The 4,532-nt window shown below is 49.1% G+C and overlaps 1 non-coding gene across 1 annotated transcript; it reads right to left on the reverse strand.

Annotated features, from left to right (window-relative positions):
- Positions 1 to 4,199: 4,199 nt before the first annotated feature.
- Positions 4,200 to 4,306, reverse strand: LOC122676299. The gene has a single exon (XR_006335559.1). It is a non-coding gene; the product is annotated as a U6 spliceosomal RNA (small nuclear RNA).
- Between the last annotated feature and the right edge of the window lie 226 nt (positions 4,307 to 4,532).

Consider the following 4,532-nt stretch of genomic DNA (forward strand, 5'->3'; position numbering starts at 1 on the left):
TGTGACCTCTCGTGTCTGGCTTATTTTATCTTACGTTATGTTTTTGGGGTTTATTCACACGGTAGCATGAATCAGTACTTCATTTCTTTTTGTGCGTTGGTGGCTCAGTAGTGTCCGACTCTTTGCAACCCCAGGGACTATAACCCGCCAGCCTCCCCTGTCCATGGGATTCTTCAGGCAAGAATACTGGAGTGGGTTGCCATTTCTTTCTCCAGAGGATCTTCCTGACCTGGGGATTGAACCCGGGTCTCCTGCGTTGCAGGCAGACTCTTTACCAACTGAGCCACCAGGGAAGATTTCTTTTTTGTGGCTGAATGGTATTCCTTATATGGGTAGACCACAGTTGGTAGATATTTGAGTTGTTTCTGATCTCGGACTATTGTGACTAGTAGAGCAATGAACGTTCATGGATAGGTTATTTGTTTGAACACCTCTTTTCAATTCTTTTGGTTATATGCCCAGGACTGGAATTGCTGGGCCATGTGATCATTCTGTTTCAATTCTTTTTGTGAGGGACCACCAGATTGTATTCCACAGCAACACCATTTTACATCCCCACCAGCAGCTCAAAAAGGCTCCAGATGCACCATGTCTTTGCCAACACTTTTATTTTCTGACTTTTTATACGTATATTTGGCTGCACCGGGTCTCAGTTGAGGCATGCAGGATCTTTTCATTGTGGCATGCACGATCTCTAGCCTGCAGGATCCAGTTCCCCAACCAGGGATCAAACCCATGCCCCCTGTATGGGGAGCATGGAATTCCAGCCACAGGACCACCAGGGAAGTCCCTGGCTTTTGTTTTTTACAGCCGAGGTAGTGGGTGTGATGTGTATGTCAGTCACTCAGTCATGTCCGACTTTTTGCGACCCTATGGACTGTAGCCATAGTCTACAGAGGACTCTACAGGCTCCTCTGTCCATGGGATTCTCCAGGCAAGGATACTGGAGTGGGTTGCCATTCCCTGCTTGTGGTAGCTCACCCTGGTTTTGATTTGCGTTCCCTTAATGACTAACAGATGTTGAGCATCTTTTCATGTGCTTTTTTGGTTATTTGTGTATCGTCTTTGGAGGAGTGTCTGTTCAAGTCCCTCGCCCACTTCCAAGTTGGGTTGTCTTCTGTTCGGTTGTAGAAGTTCTTCGCCTGTTCTGCATACCAGGCCCTTATCAGACCTGTGATTTGCAAACATTGTCTCCCATTCTGTGATGTATCTTTTCCCCTTTCTTGATAGTGACCTTTGGTGCACAACAGTATTTTGTTGTTCTGTTTGTTTTTGGTTTATTTGGCCTCCCCCTGCGGCATGAGGGATCTCAGTTCCCTGACCAGTTCCCTGGTCATGGGATTGAACCCATGACCCCTGCATTGGAAGCCTGGAGTCTTAACCACTGGACCCCCAGGGAAGTCCTAGCAGTGTTTTGTTTGTGATGAAGTCCAATTTATTTTTTTTGCTTTGGTATTATATCTAAGAACCCGCTGCCAAATCCAAGGTCATATTTTCTTCTAAGAGTTTATCATTGTAGCTCTTACCTTTAGTTCATTGGTCCACCTTGAATTAATTGTTGTACCTCGAGGGAGTCCAGGGTCCAGCTTCCTTCTTTTGTGTGGCTCTTCTTTTGGTGAAGAAACACTTCCTCACGGAGGGCACGGCCTGGTGGGCAATGCCATTGTCCCTCGGGAGCTTTGCGGCGGGGGCTCACAGCTGCCCCCTGCCCCGCCCCGTCCCAGCTGCCTCCTTCCCTCCGTCCATCTCCGGGGGGCTGCCTCTCAGAGCAGCGCGGTTTCTGGGAAAGGCTTCCTGTTGTGGACATGGCTTCGCTCCTCAGGGAGGATCCCGGGTACAGCGGGGTATGCCTTGTGTGGGCGGCTGGTCCCTTAGTCATCAACTACTCACCTCCAAGACTAGAGGACCATGTGTCCTGCAGCCTGGGGTCTCCCAAAGCCACAAGAAGGTCACACCAACATCCCCCCCCGAGGCTGTTCGGGCCCAGAGACAGGCCGGCAGGCAGAGGTTTTCCCAACCAGGCCCCGGGACCACCCAGAGCTGGCGGGAGATGAACTCCGACCTTGGGGGTGGCTCATGGACGATTTGACTGAGAACAGCAAAACATTTTTTAAAAGTGTTTTTCAACAGAATGGGTAGGACAAATAATGTGCCCCAGAGATGCAAGGTCCTAATCCTGGAACCCGAGAATGTTCCCAGGTGGAAGTGTTTGTCAGTCTCCAGGTGGAAGTGTTTGCAGATCCCCAGGTGGAAGCATTTTCAGATCCCAAGGTGGAAGCATTTGCAAATCCCCAGGTGGAAGTGTTTGCAGATGCGAACAGATTGAGGCTCGAGATGCACGGGGGATCCCAGGTCACCCAGACAGGCCTAAATGCCTTCACGTACCGAGAAACAAGGGCCCAGCTACAGGAGAAGCAAGGGGAGGTCTGAGACGTGGACAGGAGGTGGACGCGGCCACACGCCAAGGAGCGCCGCCAGGGACCTGGGAAGCCGGGAGAGGCAGGAAGCCCCACCCCGTGTCTTTCCAGGGAGCACAGCCCTGTGACTCCCTGGCTGCAGGGGGATGACGGTCCGTTGCTTTCTGTCCCCATCAGTGATCCTTCGTTTCTGCAATCCCAAGACGAGCGCAGATTCCTGTCAGTGGAATCATCAGGATACAGTTGGGTGTTTCACTTCTTTCACTCAACACAATATTCTGCTGACTTTTTAAAAATCTATCTATTTATTTGGCTGTGTTAAGTCTTAGTTGCAGCATGTAGGATCTACGTTCCATCATGCAGATTATTCATTGCCACACTCAGACTCCCTAGCTCTGGCTTGCTTCTCAGCAGAAGAGCTTGTTAGCTTTCCCACCAGGGATCAAACCTGCATCCCCTTCTTTGCAAGGCAGATTCTTAACCACCGGACCCCCAAGAAAGTCCCTTTTTTAACAAATCAGTTCAGTTCAGTTGCTCACTCGTGTCTGACTCTTTGCCACCCCACTGCAGCACGCCAGGCTTCTCTGTCCTTCACCAACTCCTGGAGCTTGCTCAAACTCATGTCCATCGAGTCAGTGATGCCATCCATCTCATCCTCTGTCATCCCCTTCTCCTCCCGCCTTCAATCTTTCCCAGCATCAGGGTCGTTTCCAAGAAGTCAATTCTTCGCATCAGGTGGCCAAAGTATTGGAGTTCCAGCTTCAGCATCAGTCTTACCAATGTATATTCAGGACTGATCTCCTTTAGGATGGACTGGTTGGATCTCCTTGCAGTCCAAGGGACTCTCAAGAGTCTTCTCCAACACCACAGTTCAAAAGCATCACTTCTTCAGCGCTCAGCTTTCTTCACAGTCCAACTCTCACATCCATACATGACTACTGGAAAAACCATAGACTTCACTAGACAGACCTTTGTTGGTAAAGTAATGTCTCTGCTTTTTAATATGCTGTCTAGGTTGGTCATAACTTTCCTTCCAAGGAGTAAGGGTCTTTTAATTTCATGGTTGCAGTCACCATATGCAGTGATTTTGGAGCCCCCCAAAAATAAAGTCTCTCACTGTTTCCACTGTTTCCCCATCTATTTGCCATGAAGTGATGGGACCAGATGTCATGATCTTCTTTTTCTGAATGTTTTTTAACAAATAATTTAAAAAAAATTTTTTTTTTTTGGCTGCCCCAGGTCTTAGTCACAGCATGTGGGATCTAGTTTCCTGACCAGGGATTGAATCTGGACCCCCTGCACTGGGATCGGGGAGTCTTAGCCACTGGACCACCAGGAAGGTCCTCAATATTCTGCTGCTTTTAATAAAATATTTCAGACATACAAAAAGGTGGAAAGAATAACCACCCCACTGAAGAAAGAAACCCTCACAGAGGGAGCCGGACCCTGCCTGTGCCCTCTCACGGCACACGCGTGTGTCCCTAGACGGCATTGCAGTGTCATACGTGTCGTGGTACAGCCGTCCTTCTCCGCTCGGCTCTGCACTTCCGAGATCGGCGGTGTTGACAGGTGCTGCTCCGGCTCATCCGCATCCCTGTCGTTTTCCATCCGGCGGCTTTGCGCACCCACACTGATGGGCTTTTGTCTCCAGTACTTTGTTGTGACCCTTGGTGCCGCCACTAACTTTTTTTTTTTTTAATTAGTTGGAGGCTAATTACTTCACAACATTTCAGTGGGTTTTGTCATACATTGATATGAATCAGCCATGGATTTACACGTATTAAAAATATGGAACACTTCACGAATTTGCGTGTCATCCTTGCGCAGGGGCCATGCTAATCTTCTCTGTATCGTTCCAATTTTAGTATATGTGCTGCCGAAGCGAGCACCGCCACTAACTTTTTAAAAAAAACAATTTTATTTATGTTTGGCTGTGCTGGGTCTTCGTTGCCATTAGGGCTTTTCTTTAGTTGTGGAGAGCGAGGGCCCCTCTCTAGTTGTGGTGTGCAGGCTTCTCACTGTGCTGGCTTCTCTTGTTGCAGAGAGTGGCCTCTAGGCCTCTGGGTGCAGCCTTCAGTAATTGCGGCTCTAGGGCACAGGCTCAGTAGTTGCAAC

This window comes from Cervus elaphus, chromosome 19, assembly GCF_910594005.1.
Source record: "Cervus elaphus chromosome 19, mCerEla1.1, whole genome shotgun sequence".
Lineage (NCBI taxonomy): Eukaryota > Metazoa > Chordata > Mammalia > Artiodactyla > Cervidae > Cervus > Cervus elaphus.